We start from the raw sequence: 22,263 nt of genomic DNA on the forward strand, positions 1-22,263 counted from the left end.
TTCTTCAAATCCATCAGTGCCCACTACAATGTCTTTGTTTCTTATGATATGGTTCCACAATAAGCTGTCCATGTTGTCAAGCATTTTGGTGAAAACTAAAAACCCATAGTCTAACTACAGTTAGGTTTGATTTCTGCTAGCTTACTTTTTTGTGTGACAGTTCGTTTTGTCATTTTGTAATTGAATTTCTTGTGTTTGTCTAGCTTAAGATTTGTTTATGTCATTTTGTTTGATTTGTTAAGTGTGAAACTTGATAGCCTTGGTCGAGCTTGGTAATTTTTTTGGACAGGATGAAGGTGGAGTTTGCTAGTAGTTGTCGAACATTGTGGAACATGGTATGTTTTCCTACTGAGAATCTTGTACATCATGAGGACTATGGGTTCACGAGCACTTCACGTTGCACTTATTGATGCACTGCACTCGGGGGTTGTCTCCTGTTCTTATCAAATAATTCCATGCCATGGGTTGGGATTATGCACGTTTTGCACCATCCTTGAGCACTACACAGCATGAGGTCCATTGTAGCTATATGCAGTAAATCTTAGTTGCATGCGCACATGAGAGAGCACCTGTCATTGAGCATACACATTTCTTGCATGCATGATATTTGGGATGTTCATCACAAAGTTAGGAACCTATGGTTGAGTGTGTAAGGTGGTTGGGTTAGTTAGAGGGTCGTGAAGGACGCCACCAACTGTGAGATGGGATGTTCTTATCTGGCCAACATCTTGAGGACCATCATTTTTTGAGTGATTGTGAGATTTTGGATGGGTGGAGTGGAGATTGATAATTTATTGATGAGAGGGAGAGGTGAGGATAAGGAATTCTCAATTAACAAGGAATTTTGTTTGCATTATGCATGACGCACGATCACATTTAGATAGGTTAGGCACACTTTCTTCAATGCATACATTATTTTTGTGTATAGCATTGATTGATTGGTTGCATATCATGGATCCAATATTGCATATCTTTTCAAATCATGAATGATTGGGCACAGAGTTCATTTAAAAAACCATATTCCTGCTAGGACACACCACATTTAAAAAAACAGGCTCATATCTAAAGAATATTTATTTTGAAGACTCAAGGATCAAAGGAAAAGGTCATAAGTTTTACATTGTCAACGAGTATTTCTTGAAGAAAAAGAGGACATGTGTGTTGAAAGTGTGTGTAATTATAAGAACAATATGCCAAGGAAGGGAATAAGTCGTCCAAGATGAAAGATGGAGAAAAAAGATGCGATTTACAAAAATCAATATTTTTGCCAATTTTTAATGGATTTTCGTAATTATGCCCACAATGGCTTGTCCATCAAATGCATTCCGATCAATTTGAGTATCCAAACGACTATATTTGGAATTCAAATGATGAATTTATGTCCAAACAAGTTGCAAACAGGCATGGGGCAGAAAAAAATGAAAATAGTGAAAAGCAGTAGAAAGGCAAAAGCAAAAAGCAAAAAGCAAAAAGCCTAATGTATGTGAGTGTGGATAGAAAACTATATAAGGAGATGAGAATGGAGAGTTAAAGGCCTTCCCCCTTGCTTACAATTGTATTTTGTGAGAGAGGAGAGTGAAGGGTCGCATGCTAGAGTGAGCTCTTGTCATGCCAATTTGAAAGTTGGAGCTTTTGGATGTCGAAGCATCGAGTGTTGGCTCAAGGTTGTTAAGGTATGAGAATATATTTCACTTGGTTTTTTTATGAATTGTTGGTATTTTCATTGTGTTGTATTTGTGTGATGCTCTACCCACATTCAGGTTTTTAGTTGTTTTGAGCTACAAGACGCATTGTGTGTTGTCTTGTTTTCGTGTGTGGCTTGTGGTGTATTGTCAAATATTTGAATTTTTCAAGTTGTATTGTGCATTTGACAAAGTCAAATTACCCCACCCGGCACTCCTTGACGTCTCGTTATCAGGTTGTGAGTGAGGCTTGCTCTCGATCACCACTCGCGTGTAACAACGTTCTTGAAAATGTGTATGGGATCCAATATAACAACTCATAAAAATTGAGAATCACTTGTGGATCATGTTCAACTCGTACCATTTGTGGCTGTGCTTGAGGTTGTCTAAGAAAACCTGCCCTCAATTCATGACCTTCAGCAAGAAAGTGGCATGTCCTTGATATACCATCTTCTTCATGGTCCGTGACCTTCAAGAGTCTAATTGTGGTCTAGGGAATGGACATGCATGATAAATTGAGGTAACTAGATCTTTCACAATATCCTTATCTAGTCAACTAAAACATAAATGAGACATGTTAGATATTAGCAATGAGAACATAAGCTCATTTATCTGAGCACTCATTGAGTCCCAAAAGGTTATGCATGGTCCATATAAAAATAGCTCGTATATTAGCAAACCATTGATCAATATGCTTGCTCATGTCTTCCACATCAATCCCCTCCTCCTACAAAATCTTAAGCTCATGAACTAATGGATGGAGATAGACATCTATATTTTTGAGTTTATAGTATCCAAGAATGAGAAAGCTAAGGATTAGATGTCCCTTCTTCGTAAAAAGCTATGGCGGGATGTTGTAGGTAACAATGACTACAAGTCACACATTGTAGGAACTTAAGTAGAAGACTGAATGGATTCATGCCATCCATAGTAAGATCGAGTTGAGGATTCCTTAGCCCTCATACAAAGCTTAGAAAGGTGGAGTCAATGTTACTCCATACATGCATCTATTTTGTGTATGCCACATTGTCAAGCTTGCCGTACTTGATGTGCGAAACATGTGATGTATACACAATATAAGTGGAAAGTGTTGAGAATCTAATGAGAGATAGTTTACCCTTGCAAGTCTTATTGATACTTGTAATAAGCACCACACTTTGGACATGTCTCCATTGTCTTGTAGTCTTCTTGAAACAAAACACAATCATAGACACATGCATGAATATTGTTGTGGTCCATGCCAAGATTTTGTAACACCAGTCCTGCATCATGGACTCGAGCATCATTTTTTAAGGTGGAAATATGTGATATTTTAGTAACCTAAAAAAATACAAGTACCTTTGAGAAGCATAAAAACCATTTTTATAATGGAGTTTAAGACAAATAAGCATATTGTATACCTGAACAACTTAGTCACACTCACATCACTCCATCCATACTTTTCCTGTGCACTTAGGAGCATAAATAACATCTTTAAGCGAGATACCTGGCATCCATCATATAATGGTATGGACATCCTATCTTGATGTATCAAATGACACAGCATCCATAGGCAGTAATGTATTGATCATTGCTTGCATCTTGGACTCTAAGATTGGAGGAAGGTCCAAAGGGCCCATGATCTCTTCTTATGTTGAGGGCATAATTAGTAGTATGCCCTCCAATGGGTTTATTGACTTAGGCATTCCATCCGTTATATGATCATGAGCTCTTCTTATGGGAGCTACAATAGATTCATTTCTTGGGACGGAATGACATCTCTTTGTAGACATTTCCAAGGCACATCTAATAATATTGTATATGATATTCAATTACAATTGGAATATAAAGCATGATTGGTACGCACTTTTGTTAGCTCAAAGTCCAAGACTGATTGGTTTATGATCTTCAATTAAAACTCATCAAAGCATTGTATGTGCTCTATAGACAAGTGACGTTTTTGTTGAATTGTTAGCTTGCACTGAGCACAAGGGCATGGCACACGCTGATTGAGATACGCCTCAAGATCTTGAATGTCTTGGCCATCATCATTGTCCATTTCATTTATGTTATGGTAGGCATTATGCTTTTTTTTCTCTCATTGCTTTCTCTTTTTCCATATTTCTCTACTTTTCTCTCTCCCTCTCTCTCGCTTTCTATTCTTATCTTTCCCTCTATCTCTCTATTTGTGTCCCTCTCCCTATCTATTTATTTCCTATCCATCTCTCCACAAACAAAAGTTAAGAGAAAATAAGAAACTTAAAAAACAAAAAAATTACAAGCACTATCTCCCTCCCTCTCTTTATCTCTCTCTTTTCCCCTCTCTTTCATTCTCTTTTTATTTCCCTATTTCTCTCTTCCTCTCTCTCACTCTCTATATTTATCTTTCACTTCATCTCTCTTTCCTTCTCCCTATGTCTCTCTCTCTTACTATTTTTCTTTCTCTTCCTATCTCTCTTTTTCCACAATACAAAATGCATCACAAAAAAACTAATGAGTGAAAACAAGAAAGGGGCTTGACTTACTAGACTACCATGCATATAAAATCTATTCATGAGTACAATAAGATTGTGTCTCTCTCCATTCTGAGTCTCGAAACCTATAGAATTGCAGTTTATGATAGAGTGTTGCAAAGAAAACAAAGTAGCATTATAAGAAATAAGGTTATTAGTACAAGTGATATTCTAAATAAGAAAACGAGAAAAATTAAAAGAAATCTTACAAAATATTCCAAATAAGTTATATGGCCACTACTTCCCAAATGATACATGACCCCTACCACCAATCATGTGCTTGCTACATCCTACTATTGCCATCATCAACTTGGATAGTCTCTGGCCTCCTCCTTGAGTCTCCACCAATCCTCTACCAATACAATATTAGTGAGTTTGGGAATTTTCCAATTCCCATTTTTTGAATACTAAAAAGGTGGCACCCAGATAAAATGCCCATAAGTTTCTCAAAAGCATATGATATGACCTATCATTGGAAAGCACTTGAAAAATAGAATCTACTGAGCTATAGAGCACTCGATTTGGAGTTATAGTGTTCAAATTATGACAAATCCAAAGATTTGACCACGTGTCCCAAACTTATGGAAAATTTCCATATTCCCCAATATGGACATAACGTCCAATCATTTGGGCTTTGAGATGCCACTCTTGATTACCTTGCATGCATCTAATCATCCATGTGACATGTATGCACACAATCCATCATCGATCATGTGGAGAATCTCTCTGTTGCTTGTATAGGTATCAAGAACTCCTCATGTGTGGATGCTATCACATAGTTTTTGCTTCTCTTTGGTATATTTTTTGAATAGTCTAAAATGTTGTGCATAAATACTTGTTGCCACAACTCTCTGATGCAAGCCATTAACCTCCTCTCCTCTTCATTCATGATTATAGCACCTGTTTTCTCATCCATGAGGTATTTGTACCTTGTTGGGTATGTATAGTGTGTGTCCTCTCTCACCTATAACCATGGTCCTAAACATAACCAGGAGACCCTTGTCCATTTGGCGTACCTATGTGGGGATGGTATCTCTCAGAGTAGCACCCATAGGGGTGCCACCTTTGGATAGCTCAGTGAAACTTGGAGTCATGAGAGTAGATATCCCTAAAGATGTGATAAATCTTGGAGGTGATAAGTGTCCAGTTGACAAGAGAGAGACACTACATTGATGCCTCCACAATACCCATTTGCGCCATCCTTTCTAGAATATGTATTATGAGAGTGAGAATTAGAAATTGGCCATGGGATCACAACATCTAAATCTCTCTAGTATCTCCTAGAACCACTTCCTCCACTAATTAAGCGAGGCGTCCTTACGCCTCCCTCAAGGCTAGTCTGGAGCATCAACTCCACCTACTAGAGGTCAAAGCATCAGAGTGTACTAAGATAAAGCACACATAGAACAACAAGATGATGACCAAGAAAACTCTTGGTCTACAATTTCTCTAAATTGGGCTATCTAATCCAGAGATATACGCATGAAGATCTCCTATAACTTTGTATCTATCATCCTTTGACTCATCCTACTCTTTGGGTATTGTCAAAGGTAACCTGCATAATCAAAAAATGATATTAGTATAATCAATATAAGGATTTAGGTAAATCATGATAACATAACTTTGTAAAAGAGAATATTAATTAAAATACATATACTAAAGTACTCTTAAAATGTAATATTTCCGCTCGAAATATTAAGTCGACCTTAAACCCCGCACACCCTGCGCAATAAGGCATCCCAAAGTAATCTCCCACATCATAAAAACTTGGCAGTTAAATGCTTACCCCACATGCGCATTAATAAACCCCAACCGTGTTGTGCAAATAAGGCTGAGGCTAAAACCCGCAAGCCGCATGGGAACACCCTTCATGGGGAAAAAGGGGATTAATGGATAACTTTAGTGCAATTTTTTTAAATAATAAACCCCTCCCCCTCAGCTAATGCATGGTAGGGGGAGGAATGTGAGAGGGAGTAGAGCTAAGTGGTGTGGGGAAGCATGAGGGAGGATGCATGCACACAAGCCATGTGTGTGGCTATCTCCCCCCCCACCCCCAGCCTATATGACCCCCCTGGAGCATGTGAAGGAGGGAGGGAGACGAAGATTTCTATGATGTCCGCCTGTCGTGGAGGAGCCACCATAACCACCGCCGCTGCCCATTGTTGTCGCCATGCTGTGCTGCGCCACCATCGTCCTCACCACCATCATCATCGTCATCCTCTTCGTTGTTATCTCCCCCCCCCCCCCCCCCCTTTTCCAATCATTTTTCCCCCCCATGTCATTTCTGTCCTGATCCAGAAGCATAGAAGCTTCCAAATAGAAGCTTCTAAAGTTAGACTTCCATAAGCCTTGTGCACATGGCCTTCCTCGGATTTTTATAACCATGCCTTGTAAGGATAATTTCTGCACAAGGGAGGGAGTACGCGGATTTTGAGACTGATTTGCCCAAGGCTAGAGGAAGTTCATAGATTGGATAAAGGCAAGGACGAGTTGCGGAGTCAAGAGTCTACGTCATCGATGGCCCCCAAACAAAAGATGCAAGGTGCTCATGCGGGAGCCTCCAAACTAGGTCTACACGTGGACATCGCTGTGAGTCCTTATGCCCAGGTTCTTAGAAGTTTAATTCCGCATAAAAGGAATGCATTAGGCACGTTTAAATTTCATGAGGAAGTTATGAATGTAATTATTCATTCATCTTACAAGTTTTAGTTGCATGTTGCACTTTTCTTGCATTTCCAAAGTGACATTCCTAAACACATATTGCATAGGTTAAAAGGATGAAAATTTGTTTAAATGCATCCTTGTCTTCCTCGCAAGAAAGAACAAGCGCATAATTCATTTAGGCAATAACTTGTTGTGATTTGCATTAGTAATTCGTTAACATCCGTTAGATGTTATCCAAAGAATTGCATTGCATGAAAAGGAAACCATGAACTTACTCGTTGCATGCGAGGATGCTTGCATTTTTAAGTCAAATTAAGTGCCGCTGAATGGATTAAGTCAACAATAGTCTTATGACATTCCTCATGCATGAACTTCTTTATCGAAGTTGTTTTACAAAAAGATGCATTTCATGTTAAAGCATGAATTCAATTGCATTAAACGAGAGGTTTATAGGCATAGTTCTTAATGTAAATCTATGTAGGTTTTATGCGAGTTATCCCCCAAATTGTCAATCATTATGATTTTAGAAAGGAAAAGAATTGGTCATTGCAAACCCTACAGTTGCATAGAAGGAAAAGTCTATGATTTGGATACTTGCATGGAATGTTGACATCTTTTTAGGAAAAAGTATTATCATCTTTAAGTGAAGATCACTTCTTGTCGCAAGACAATTAGTTCGATTAGGTAATTCACTTGCAAATGGTAACTCAAACGATGGTTACCTCAATGCGCTAGGTAAAGTTTAGTACGTTAAAATTTCTGCCTAGTATCGCACTTGGGATGCCAAGTTAAGACTTTCAATCCCAAAGGTCCTACCCACATTCATGCAATGTTAGGGTTAATTGGACACCCATATAGTAATGATCTAGGGTAAATTGGCCAAATACCAAACGTCTATTTGAAATTAGAAACCCTAGGGCCAAACATTGTCGGCCTAGTATGGTTAGGGTTGGGTTGGATCAAAAGACATCCCAAACCCTACATCTTGACCAAACGTATTTCTTGACTAAGGAATGTCATTTGATGGGAGAAATGATCCCACAAGTTAGGTGCAACACTTGTCTCGTACAACAAGTTGCAACGTCACATGGCTTTATGTTTGAATCACAAAATAGATTTGCCACTCCTTGGAACAAGGTTGGCAGGTTCTAGTGCAAGTCTAATTTTCAAGAGGTTGAGTAGTCATCCTGTTACATTACCCTTCTGTAAGGCTAAGTTGCCAAGTTAGGGTATAGCCAAAGTGCCACCATCTTTCCAACCTACTTTAAATCCATTTGTGCCCCTACATTTTCTCTCTTTCTTGTGATATGGTCCCACAATAAGCTGCTCATATTTTTAAAAATGTACATGGGATCTAATAAATGGTTGATGTGTAAGTGGTTCCAATATGAAACTCATAGAAAACTGAAAATGGTGGCATTTTTCTTGGAAGCGACCATTTTTAACTTGTGATAGTAGATGATTTCTTTTACTATTAGCTTAAAGTTCAAGATTACATGGTCAATGATCTTTGATTGAAACTTGTCAAAGTGTCATACATGGTTTATAGACAAGTGACACTTTCATTGAATTGCCAACTTGCATTGATTGAGTGCAAGGCTATGTGACATGCTGATTGAGATATGCCTTATGATCTTGGATATCATGACCATCATCATTGTCCAGTTTATCTATGCTAGCAAAAAATATACATTTGTTTCTCTTCTTTCATTTTAGTCTCTACTTTTCTTTCTCACTCTCAGTCGCTCTTTATTCTTATATTTTCCACCATCTCTCTATTTGTGTCCCCCTCCCTCTCTATTTCTTTCCCATCCATTTCTCCATACAAAAAATTAAATAGAGAAAATAAGAAACTTAAAAAACAAAGGAATGGGAAGCAAGATCTCCCTTCCTCTTTTTATCTTGTTGTTTTTCTCCATCTCTCTTTTTCTCTCTCTCCCTCTGTCTCTTATTATTTTTCTTTTTTCTCTCCATCTCTCTTTTTCTATCTCCTTTCATCTTTGTATAATTCTCTCCCCCTCTTTCTCTATTTTTCTCTTCTCCTCCATCTTTGTATTTTTCTTTGTCACCCTCTCGCTTCTTTTCTCTCCCCCTTCCTTATCTTTCTCTTTCTTTCTCTCTCCCTCTCTTTGTTTATCTCACCCCCTCTCTCTCCCTCATTGTGTCTCCCTCCATCTTTCTATTTTTAATGAAACTTCATCTCTTTTTCTTCCTTCTCTCTCCCCCCCATTGTTTCTCTCCCTCTCCCTCACCCTCTCTCTCTCACCCTCCATCCATCTCTCTATTTCTCTCTCCCTCCACCTCTCTAATTTTCATGAAGCTCCCTTTATCTCCCTTTCTTCTCTCTTCCCCTCTCTATTAGAGACATCAATAGAGATGCTATTAACAATGCCAATAGTGACATAGATAGTGATGTTTCTTTGAGAAAAAAATGTTGAAAATCCAAGTGTGGAATTTCTTGAAACCATGTGAAAAAGAGAATGAAAGAGAGAGCGAGAGAGCTTAAATCTTTGAGATAGAGAGAGAGGCAAAGAGAGAGAGGGAGGAAGGGAGAGCTCATCAGCACCATTGCCATCACCACCGCCATTATACGTGAAGAAGAAGAACAAGGGTGCAAAGGAGAAGGGAGGGAAGCCATGAAAGGGAGGTGCAAAGGGTTTCATATTTGAGACTTTGAGAAAGTTACATTGCCTCTTCTTGCTTTTTTTTTGCATTTTCTTCTTTTCTTTCTTTATTTTTTTTATGGAGAGATACATTATAGAGAGAAGGAGAGAGGAGGGAGAGAGAGGGATGGAGAGGAAGAGAGAAAGAGGGAGAGAAAGAGAAGAAGGGAAACAAAGAGGGAGGGAAAGAAAGGGGAAGAGAGAAATATAGAGTTGTAAGGAGGTAAAGAGAAGAAGGGTGAGTAAGAGAAACAATGAGGGAGATGGAGGGGAGGGAGAAACAAAGAGAGAGGAAGGAAAGAAAAGAAAGAAAGAGAAAGAGAGAGAGAGAGAAAGATAGGTTGGGAGAGAAATAGAGAGTGAGGAGAGATAAAAATAGATAAGGGAGAGAGAGGAAGAAGAGAGAAAAGAAGGGCAAAGTAAAGAGACATAGGAGAGTGAGAAAAAGAGAGAGGGTTGGAGAGACAAATAAAGACATGGAGGGAGAGAGAGAGAGAGAGAGAGAGAGAGAGAGAGAGAGAGAGAGAGAGAGAGAGAGAAAGAGATGAAGGAAAAAACAAAAACAAAGAGAGAGAGAAAGAGAGAGGAAGAGAGAAATACAAAAAAATAACAGAATGAGAGAGAGGAGTAGAGAGAAAAGTAGAGATAGAGGGTTTTAACCCCTAGTGCAAGGACAAAAAAGTTTAAAAAATAGCAAAAGAAATTTTTTAAATACAAGGCAAAGGGAAAAAAAATAGTATGATAGTAGAAATGAGAGCAAAAAGGGCCAAAAGCACAAAGACACCTTAAAAATCCAAGGTGAGTGCAAAAATGGAAGAGGCACATTTTTAAATGCAAGGGCGACCCTAAATCTTTGTAAAAGAGTGTGAGGCTCCCTCCTGTGCAATTTTTGAAAAGTAGATGGGCATGGTGAAGCCACAATGTAAATATAAGGGAGTAGAAAAAGAGAACCAAGGCTAAATGGTCAGTCATATAAGAAAGGGGTGGGTGCCCAAAAGGAATGAGGGCATGTATAAAAGTTGAAAGGTGAATGAAGAAGCTCATTCTTGTGTGTGGCTACCCAAAACTAGCTTTCCTCTTCTCTTCTTCTTCTTCTTCTTCTTCTTCTTGTTTGCTTGCTTGAGAGAGGGATTATAAGGGAGTGAGGGAGTGAGGGAGTGAGTGTGTGAGGGTGAGGGACCATGGTGGAGAAGCTCTCCATCTTCTCCTCTCTTCTTTTTCTTCTCTTCTCTTCTCTTGTTTCAGCACATGGCAATGGAGCATGGAGCTTGGAGCTTGAGGATCAAGCTTGTTTGAGGATCAAGCTTGCTTGAGCTTGCACCTTGGATCATGGAGCTACCAAAGTGCTTCAGGTAAAAGGACTTCAATCAAGCGTGGAGGTAAGCTCACTACACTCGTAGGTGTGAGAGCTGATACGGCTATGTGAGAGGTAGCCATTGCACTTGGCTTTTAAAACTTGAAGCAATAAGTGGTCCGCAGGTCTTGATGGTCAAGATAAATCTTACACATTTTGGTATTGTCACGCCGAGATCAATGGATTCAAGCCTTCAGTGCTTGCGTGCTGCGAATTAAACATTGAAGTAGGGTTTCCTATGAATTGGTGCTTGAGGTAGATAGGTAGGAGAAGGGGCATTTGATATTCATTGATTAGCATCTATATTTTCTTCTTATCTGTAGGCATTTGTAGGAATTTAGATAGGAAAAAATAAGGGAAAATGAAGGAAAGACACAATAGGGTTTTGTTGTAACAATAGGCTTGAATCAAGGTGCAAAGAGGAAAATGAGGTTGGAATCCGAAAAGAAAGAGAAAAGGGCATTGAAGGGGTATTGATGGCAAGGGGGTTTAAGACCCTTAGGAAGGGAGAAAAAACTCATTTTTATTTGCAAATTTGAGAGAGAGAGAGAGCGAACAAGTTGCTACATGAGGCCAAGGGAGTGGAGATTGCATCAATTCATGCAACTTGAGTATAGAGGACATCTACAGGTGAGCTATCTCAATTGTTTACATCCATAGATCATATCTTGAGCTTCCAAGACCTTGGGGTTGAGAATCACGCCCAAAGAAATCAAATTTGAGCCACACTATGAGTTTGCACACCAAGGGGATCAGATGATCCAATTCGACCAGGAATGTCCGATTGTCAAAATTGGAATTGGATACCAACACGAGAATTGAAATCAAACTAACTCTCTCTGTCTAATCGGACACTCACCCAAAAATCAAAGAATCAAAATTGAACCTAGACTCAGATTGGATTAGATGCCAAAATTGGCACTGGATGTTGCCTAACCAGATCAACCTGATTGACACCTTAGTGGCTCAGGAAATAGCTGACATGTGTGGCCCTAGCACCAATCACAAAATTGATGTACTTGACATGGGAGATTTCACATTCAAAATCCAATAGATAGTCAATCGATATGACTTGCAAACCAAGATGGAGCATCACGGTAGGCCAAATAAGGACATCATAGTTGACCTTGAGGAAGAGGCAAAATTGGTAAGGAAAGCATTGCAAGGCATAGCCACTTACAATCTAGAACAACGAGCTCAAAGGCTGAGATAAGACATAGAAATGCACAAGGTTCAACATGTCTTAGCTATCACCAAAAGACCCAAGAGATAGGACTGAATGTGCTAAGAGGGAGAAAGCGTTAGAGGCTAATCTTATGCTAAGCGAGCTTCTCACAAAGTGACTCTTAGACAACATAGCTGCGGAGCACCTCTAGTGACTACGTTACTAGTAGGACTAGGAATGACCCTAAACTCTAAGAGCCAGACCAAGATACCTGTAGTTGTTAGGCAAATCGACAAGTATCACCCTAATAATGAACCATACGGCTTTGTTGAGTAGTTGAGAAAGTATGTGAGGCGAAGGGCTTCATAGACCTAACTCAATGAGCACAAGCTTTTGGACTTTATCTAGGAGACAAAGGACGTATGTGGTACACTAATCTAGACAATGTCGAACACATGACTTTAATAACCTCAAGAGTATCTTCATCAAGAGATTCTTTGAGGAAAGATACTTTGACAACCTCATCGTTAGATTGATGAACATCAATCAAAAGTACAAGGAGGATATTCAAGACTATTGTCAAGAATCGCGTGGTGGGGGGACTTGCTCAAGATGCTGCGCCGAACACACATAGAATGCACAAGGAGAAGCTCACTCAAGAGACAAGAAGAGAGATGGAGGCCAAAACGTTTTCTTGCTGATTTCTTCTTCTTCTTCCACACACTTTACAATGTACACAAAGTATAGATAAGATACAACATAAAGGAAAGTGGCCTACTAAGTCAAACAATGCATAACCGACTACACTAGTCGACTAGCGCTATAACTATGCTAGCTGTAAATAGGTGTAACAACCTGAATATAATAAGTATTGAGTCAGTGGCTATGTGAGAGTCATAATGACCACCGACGTGCTAAGTGTAGATGTGTGGACCCATCTAACCAGGCGGTCCATCATCAATGTCCACATGTGTTTTTAAGAGAATTCCAGCTGCAAAGTGGCCTAGCAAATGAGCAATCTCCGTGTTGCTCATAAGTGGAATCCAAAGCAAAGATCTTTAAAAGGCCTTGGTGAGAAACTCAACCCTGTAAAGGGATGTGCTAGCTAGGGTCTTCGAAGAAGCCATACAAGTGGATGACCTACTCAAGGAGAGGAGTTCAAGACCCACAACTTGAGACATCACTATCTCTAGAACTTCAAAAAGGGCTATAACAATTGGTGAAAGATCTAACCAAAGTACCCAAGACAAGGGAATGTATATCAATTAGAGCCAAGAGTTGGCAAATGTGAAGCTAGAGTTGGCTAAGCTTCAAGAGATGATGAGAAGGTCCGCACAACTCATGTGCAATGCATGCATTGCTGAGGAAACCACCTTTTGCAGTGCAAGTGCATGAATCCTACATCTAGATCATGTGCCAATGGCAGTAGGTTTGGTCATGATGCAATGTATTGCCAATTGCCAAGGTGGTTTCCATACCCACAGCCATACAATCAGCCTTACTACCTTGGAAATAGGCTACTGCCTTATGGAATGGGAGCTTCATTAGCTCTTCCAGCACCCAATGATTCAAGGCCAACTATCCCTAGGATGGAGATCAACCACATAGGGATATCTAGACCACCTAGACCCTTTGTGACCTATCCACCAAGTAATGCTCCTGTGCATTATATCGAGGAGACAAATGAGAAAGAGACGTACATAAATCCTTATGTCTCCTATGATGAAGAGGGTAATCCCATTCTAATGGATTTGAGACCAATTACAGCGGTGATGGCATTAGGTCAGGCAAGGGGTAGATGCCCTAGTCAAAACGAAGAACCTATCGCATGTTGGACTTATGGCTACCCCAGATACATCTCATCTCATTGCCCTAAATGAGAGTAAGAAAATTGAGAAAAGGCTGACTTGAGATGCCGAGTGCCCTAAAAAGAAATCATCCACCAGTTCAACTATCGTGCCATCTATACCTTTGGGGCTATTTGGAGTGGAGACACTTGATGGCGAGGCCACTCCCATCTCTTTGAATGTCATGACTAGGCTGTAGAACAAGGCAGGCTAGTGTCTCATTACCTAGACCAAGCAACCTTGATGCAGCCTCCATAGGGAAGAGGAGTTGTAGGAGAATAAGAAAGAGAGTTGAGACACAAATTGCACTCAAATGTGATAGTGCCACTACGTTACCAAAGGGGAAGCAAGTCACGAATGCAAAAGTAGAGACATCTACTCCTAAGATAGTAGAAAAGGGAAGTGCCCATATTGGAGAATATCCAAATCCCAGGTACCAATTAGAAGTGGTTGATAAGGTCAAGGAGTGGGTGAGAGAAGCCCAAGCACACCTAAAAGATGTGGAACCCATCATGGAAGATGAAATCAATGAGCTCTCTAGTGTGAGCATACCGGTCTTGCCTACTTGCATAGAATCCAGAGAAGCTTCCGCACTCCGTGCAGCACCACAAAGATGAAGCTTAGGCACCACAGGTGGGCAAACTACACAATGCAAGAAAAGCTAGTAGCTTGCCTATAGCATTGATATCCACCCCTATAACTCTTCCATTAGAGGATCTCCTTAGGAAAATTTTCTCATTTTGGTGAGAGTTACAGCAATGGATAGAGGGATCTAACAAGCTAGGAGTAGTCGAGTTACATGACCATGATGCAGCCACACAGATACCAAGCCTAACACTAAATTTAGTGTCTAAGTTCTTACATCTAAATGCTTTTTGGGAGGGCATAGAGATACATGTAGTCCTACCAGTGGTGGCATTAGGAGACATCACAAGAAAGGGATTGTAGACGCAAGAGCAAGAGTTAGTGTGCTTAGCCATACGGTCCTACAGGCATGAGATATCATAGTAGCCACTGACTATCTCACAAAATGTGGAGCCACCATGAAGAACGATGCTAGGACTAGGGCTAAGTTCCTTTGGGAGCACGTGATCTCACGATTCGGTTGCCCCATCAAGCTACTTAGAGACCAAGGCACACACTTCATGAAGTAATTGATCATTTACTATCCACATTCCTCATCATCTATAGGAAATTATTACCCTACTACCCTCAAGCCAATGGTTAGGTGGGATTCACGAACAAAATCCTAATGAATGTCCTTACTAAAGTGATGTGTGCCTCACATAGGAACTTGGATAATTAGCTCATGGCAACGTTATGGGCATATAGGACAACCTATAAAATGGAAGTGGGGCAAATACCCTTTTAGCTAACCTACACGACTGAAGTAATCTTACCAATAGATTTTTTTCACTCCAAGCTTGAAAGTAGTACAAGAGAGATGGGATGGAAAGGAGACATGGATGGAATGCCTAGTAGAGCTAGAGCCTCTTTTTGAGATCTGACTCTTTGCTACCCATGAGTTAATTTTTGAAAAATCACGACACAAGTTTTGGTTTGACAAACATATCAAACAGCGTGACTTCAAGTAAGGTGACCTTGTGTGCCAATACTTTGTGAAGCGCCACAAGCAGAAAATGAAATTCAAAGGATTGGGGCCCTTCAAAGTCCACAACACTAGTCGAACTAGCAATGTTGAGATCCATACCTTAGAGGATGATGGCATAGGCTTCTTCAATGGTAGTCACCTCAAGAAGTACTATCCTCTAATCCATCTGTTGCATGAGCCACCACAATGCTACAAGCCCCTCTAAATGTAAGAGTGGCCACTATCACAAAGATCAAGGATATAGATGAGAAAACAATAGCACGTGCTTACTTGCCAATAATAGTGGCTACTCAAAAATTACACTCTTTTGATATGCTTATCAATGAGGGAGCTAACTTCAACATCCTTACACATGAGCATTGGACTCTCATTGGTCAATCCCAATTGCAACCCATGAATGCTAAGCTCAACTTGTTTGGGGGGGGGCAGTCCTACCCATTACTGGGAAAGTGTAAAGTAGTGGTCTCTATCGAGACTGAAAGCCTCCCTATGATCTTCTATGTGTTACCTAACACTAAGGCTATTGTTAGGGAATCGTTGTTGGGACATGCATTCAAGAAGAAAGCCCATTGCAACGTTGACTACAACATGCAATGCATTCACCTCGACATTGGTCATGTGTGAATAGTGACAGCTTTCTGCAAGGGTATTGTGGCCCTACTTAAGCTCGCATTGCCAACAATAGAAGTACCTGGCACAAAGTTGAAGGAGGGGGTTTGTGACTTTTCCCACCCTGCTAAGAGCCATCAGCTATAACCCAAAGAAAACACACAAAAGCCCACAAAAAGCAGCTGCTCAAACAGGTGTTGAAACCCATAATCTCGGAACATCGTGCCCTCAGCCTCGGCGACAAAGTTGGTGGTGTAGAACCAAAAAAATGACCAAGTCACAATGGGGATGCCTAAAACTATGTTCCATGCTCAAGACTATTATGAAGGCAAACATTGGATTTAGTTTACTAAGATCATGAGTGGCACATGCACACCCCTCAATCGCCACCTCCTAGCATATCTCCAAAAGCTTCAAAGCCGCCTAGAACTGAGATATTTCCTAAACTAAAATCCATCAAACCCATAGAGTCTCAATGGGTCTATTGACCGAAACTAAAACTTATTGCCTCTCAATCGACAAAAAACAACACTCTGAGTGTCCTTGCTATTCCACAAGCATAAATTAGTGCAATCTTGATGCCCCCAAATAAGCCCCTCACAGAAATCACCAATGAGAGCTCTATTGACCAATCCATGTACCAAGCATCAATTGCTAAGTTATTTAACCAATTCAAACCCCAACCTCTTGCAAGCTTAGACCCTCTTACGAGCATTAATCTATTCTCACTTTACCCTCTGATTTAGTGGAGAACATGATGGATGTCTTGGTCACTTGCATTTGACATTTGGATGCCACCTTCACTATGCTTGCTAAAAGCTATGAGTGGTTTTGACTTAGGTCTTCTAGAAGAGCCTTTGGGACAACTAATGTATGCATGCTACCATGCACCTAGAAAGAATCGAAATTCATGTTTGTCAAAGTCCTCATGGTAGTTGAGGAGTTGATTGCCAATGGAATTTCTCAAGAGCAAGCTCACAAACAATGGCTAATCACATTCTATAGCAAGAGCAAAATCTGTACAGCCCGTTAGGAATCAGTAGAACTAAAAACACTAGCCGAATTTGACTCGTGATTTCTACAAAAGTGGTATGATCTTTGTCTCCCATGGGAACAAAAGGACTATCAAATCATGACCAATGCCAAGTAGAGAGCTGCCATCAAAATAGCCGAGTATGATCCAACTTATGTAGCTCCTATCTCCTTCAAAGTACTAAAGCCATCACCCGTAATCGCCCCTTAGAAGATCATGTTATGGCCCCTCCTTACTTGGATCACATCTTGAGTGAGGAAGAACTACACATTGCTAGCCTATCAACTCTGGTGACTCCTAACTAATGTCTTGACCTACATCACATGTGTCAACATTCGACCTCAGGACATGGACCATCATGCCACCTTAGAGTACAACTTGGACTTTTACACTTGGCTCATGAAAAAGTAAAAGTATCACACCCATGTGCTTAATTCCCTTCACCCTCCATCCTCCAATCCTAGGAAGGATTCGCATCATTCTCGAGGGGGGAGGGTAAGGTGGAAACAAAACCCTCGGGTAAGTTACTCATGAATATATGTGTGCATCAAGTGGGTTCAAAATAAGGTATTTTTAAAATACCATTTTTATACATTTTTTACATATAGAAGGGTGTAATATAAAGGGATTATTTACATATTGAATAGAAAAGGTTTATGTTTTATTCAAGAAAAATTCACAGATAAGGATATTTATAAATAGGCATTGAATGCACGTGATGTAGAGGATGTATATATAGTAACTTCCTCGAGACAAAACCTTAGAGGAACATGAATGATAAATCATAAAAAGGGAAGGTAGAGAGGAAGAAAACTTTGAGATCAAAACCCAAAAGTAAAAACATGGATAAATAAACTTTGCACTTAAGAAGAATAGTTAGGAAATGCTTGCTTAGAGTTTATGGGCTGCCTCAAGCAAAATTTTCTATCTATCTTTGAAGTCCCCTTATTTCAACACATAAAGTTGCAATCTTTTACTTTCATGTTGAAAAATGGTCTTGCAAGTGAACTAATAGAAATCATGTCTTGAAAATAACCCAAAATGGTAGCACAAATTCCATTCTCAAAAGAAGACCATAATAGGTATTGGTTGACCTTGGAGATAAGAGTCTTCAACCAACTCAAGTACCATAGCATCAACAACCTAAAATAAATGATAAATGCTAAAGATGCAATGAAGAGGATGATTGACTAGCACAACCTTCACAAATACATGGAAAATCTAGCCAATAGATCGACCACAACTGATGCATTGAGTTCTTAAGGACCTTTGATGCAAGCAAGGGCAATGGCACCCTAAATATTCGGTAAGGAGGCTCTCCTAGGAAGGTCGAGGTTGCACTGAGGTGGCCTCAATTGGTGGAGAAAGCATTAGGACTAGCAAATGTACAAGGAAAAAGACAAAAGAGGGATTTCTACAACATGATGAAGATGACAAAGTCAAGATTATACACTAACATTGGAATTAGCTTAGTTGACATTCCTGATGCTACCGTCTAGCTGCAAGCAAAATTGGTGCATGTACTCTTCTCGAATCATAGGTACACTGCACTTATGACAAGAATCTAAGTGCCCATGCTTGAAATCATTGTAGTAGGAGCCCTGGAGGAAGTCAATTTGAATGCTTATGTCTGGAGAACCATTTGAAACCAGCTTCATGCCTAACTCCCTAGTCATTCATGTGCCCCTGGCTTCACACTCATGGCACATCAAGGGAAAGTCACACCTATTAGGGAGTTTTTCTCACCACCTATGGTTAGACCTGTCTCCCTAAGTCACACCCACAACACCTCCCTTGTACACAAACTAGATCCTCAAGTGTGGGACAACACCACATGCTTCCCTAAGGACACCATGCACTGCACAATCATGTAGACACACACCCATGTAGTGCATTTCCTTTTTCCTTTTCAAGTACACTAAAGAACTCTGATTAATCATCGATATCGGAGGCCCCCATTACCCACTCAATATACCCTCAGTCTGCGCAATATCTCATCCAATTTTGTGATGCTTTTTCTACCCATTCAATCTCCACAAAACCCCATCACCAACCCACATGGCAACCCTTCGACCACTCGAGTCCTCATCAACAACAACAAGTGCAACAAGTGCCATGGAAGTGGCATTTGATTAGGAGGGGGGTCACGTTAATCCCCAATGCAAGAAAGGTAAAAGATAAAAAATAAAAAAGCAAAAAAAAGGGCAAAGAGAGAAAAGATGATCCGATAGTAGAAATGAGAGGAAAAAGGGCCAAAAGCCGAAAGACATCTCAAAAACCCAAGGCAAGTGCTAAAATGAAAGAGGTGCCCCTAAATATTTGTAAAATAGTGCCAAGCTCCCTCCTATGCAAATTTTGAACAGTAGACGATTATGGGTGAAGTCATAATGTAAATAGAAGAGAGTAGGAAAAGAGGACCTAGGCTAAACAACCGGCTATGTAAAAAAGAGGTGGTGCCCAAAAGGGATGAGGGCATGTATAAAAGCTAAAAAGTGAATAACGCAGCTCATTCTTGTGTGTGGCTAAAACTAGCTCTCCTCTTCTCTTCTTCTTCTTCTTGTTTGCTTGAGCTTGTGCTTGAGAGAGGAAATGTGAGGGAGTGAGTGTGTGAGGGTGAGAGACCGTGGTGGAGAAGCTCTCTATCTTCTTCTCTCTTCTTCTTCTTCTCTTCTCTTCTCTTGTCTCACATGCAGCAATGGAGAATGGAGCTTGGAGCTTAAGGATTGAGCTTGCTTGAGCTTGTACCTTGGATCGTGGAGCTACTGGAGTGCTTGAGGTAGATGATGACAAATGCATGGTCAGAGATAAAGAGTTCGTGACTTTGGTACTTATTGGAACATTATGTCATGGAGAATCGTACCGACCCTACAGCTCACAATGTCCATCGGACCATCAAATCAAGTGATAATAGCTTGAGGTTGAGAGTGAATCCCTCACCTTCTTTGAAGATTGTCATCGAATTTTTGAGAGAAGGCTTGAGGACAAGATTTAAGCCCCTCGCCTACAATGAAGATATCATCATTGCAAGTTGCTATGAAGATTGAGTTGAGCTTAAAGCTTCTCACCTATTTCTTTTTAAGATCATCAACAAATTCAATGCAATATTGGGCTTTGGAGTCAAGCTTCATGCTCCTCAAAATTTATCCATAAAATTTTGATATTCCACCTTCTTCTCTTCTCTCTTAGATTGAGCATTCACCGTTGTCTTTTTCGAAATTCTTGTGATCAAAAATTGAAAATCTTATGAACCCGTAACTTGTTTATATTTTCAATCAAGAATTTGTATTCTCATTCAAAATTATTCTGAATAAGTTTCATTGAATTCTCCCAACTCAAAACGTCCTTGCGGCGAGTGACTTCACGAATCCCCACAAAAATTCCCGTGCGACAATGATAGCATCTTTTTGTAGCTTACATATACATACATTCAATATGCCTAAATGCATGCACATAAAAACATTTATGTTCACATTGGAACTAGTGCATTGGAAGCAACCCCTGCTAGAGCTTTGCCAACACAACCACAGAGTCACTCAAAGCATCAAGTGCTTTAGTGACTTGCATCACTATATCCATTGTCTTTCCTCTCAACAAATACATATTGAATGAAATACCATTGATAGACTCTTCCATAGTAACTTAAGTCACTAATTTATCCACATGATCAACCATAGCTCGTATCCCATGTGCACCATTTACTAATATTGCATATGCAACCTTAGTGAATGCATCTTTATCATTGGCCCCATCTTGCTTATCATACAAAACAATAGCCCCTTGTCAATTCCTGTTACCACTACATCAACATCTGCACTATCCTTTTCATTTTTAAACAAAGCCACAATAGATGGTACATCTACATCAGTAGGTACATCATGTAAATAATACATATGCAACATATCCTCTTGCATTAATGTTTCAACCCAACCTTATGTCTTAGCAACTATCGACAATAACCCATCGATAGTACTATGTAAATCACACATAAGACACCTATATCATCTAGAAATATAACCTCTTCTTCGAGGTGTGTAAACTTCTACTGTAACTCATGAAACACATGCAAGAGTTTCTAAGCTTCGTCGTGCACATTTTTTATTTTCCGTTTGTCTTGAAGTCTTGAAAGCTTCAACTATAACCTAGTGCTACTGATTCTGATTTGTGAGACCTTGTAGAAGCTTGATTTATCTTGCCATCTTGCACTAGATTGTGCAAACAATACTCTTATTCAATCTTTTCTTCATCAAGCCTAGTTATTTCCTTCTTTACAATCTATTATCAGTTGTCTCTCTATATTAGCATCTTTCAAAAGATCTAAAAGTTTTGATTGTAGTGTGGAATCTATTGCTAAAAACAAGTCACTTTTCAATATCTCAAGCATCAATTGATCTCTTCTTGACAACTGCACGCATGTAAGTTCAAATTTTTGTAATAATTCTTACACATGTTAAACCATTATTGGATTTATCAATGCATTTCATGAGACTTACATTAGACCATGTAGAAAAATGAGCACCCATTACATCACGCATACCTGCAAATCTTTCAATGGCCTTTATGTTGTGAGGGTGTATAAAATTAGTATGGATCCAATAATCAACACAATGTACTTTCTGACTTAAATGAAATGTTGTTGTTGGTATTTTGCAACCATAGATAATTTCAAAAGATGGTTTGTTGGTAGAAGAGTGAGGTGTATTATTATAAGCAAATTGTAAAAGATGGAAATGTTGATTCCATGTGTAGGGTGAAGAAATAGTATCCACACGAATCAAATCAAGAATAGTACTATTAGTAGCTTCAAAATTGCCATTAGTTTGAGGATGAAATGCTGAACTAAAATCAATTTTAGTACTAAGGTTAGAGAAAAGAGTATCAAAAAAATTATTACAAAAATAGAGATCATGATCAGATACAATAATGATTGGAAAACCATGATGTACAAATATATTCTTAAGAAAAAGATTAGCAGCTTGTGAATTAGTTAGAGTATTTCGCATGGAATAAATCTATCAAAAATAGTTCAAAGCATATTATTTTGTGAAGAAGTCACTGGTGGCAAACCAATAATAAAGTCCATTGATATTTGTTCCTACGGTGAATTAGGAATAGATAAAGGCATTAACAAACCATACTGCTTAC

At 39.5% G+C, this 22,263-nt stretch overlaps 1 pseudogene; it reads right to left on the reverse strand.

The window, feature by feature from the left end:
* Positions 1-5,701: 5,701 nt before the first annotated feature.
* Positions 5,702-22,263, reverse strand: part of LOC148040641 (protein NARROW LEAF 1-like) — a 39,210-nt pseudogene continuing 22,648 nt past the window's right edge.

Source organism: Lygodium microphyllum, chromosome 2 (genome assembly GCF_053477565.2).
Source record: "Lygodium microphyllum isolate KBCC chromosome 2, Lygodium_microphyllum_v1.1.10, whole genome shotgun sequence".
Taxonomy (NCBI): Eukaryota; Viridiplantae; Streptophyta; class Polypodiopsida; order Schizaeales; family Lygodiaceae; genus Lygodium; species Lygodium microphyllum.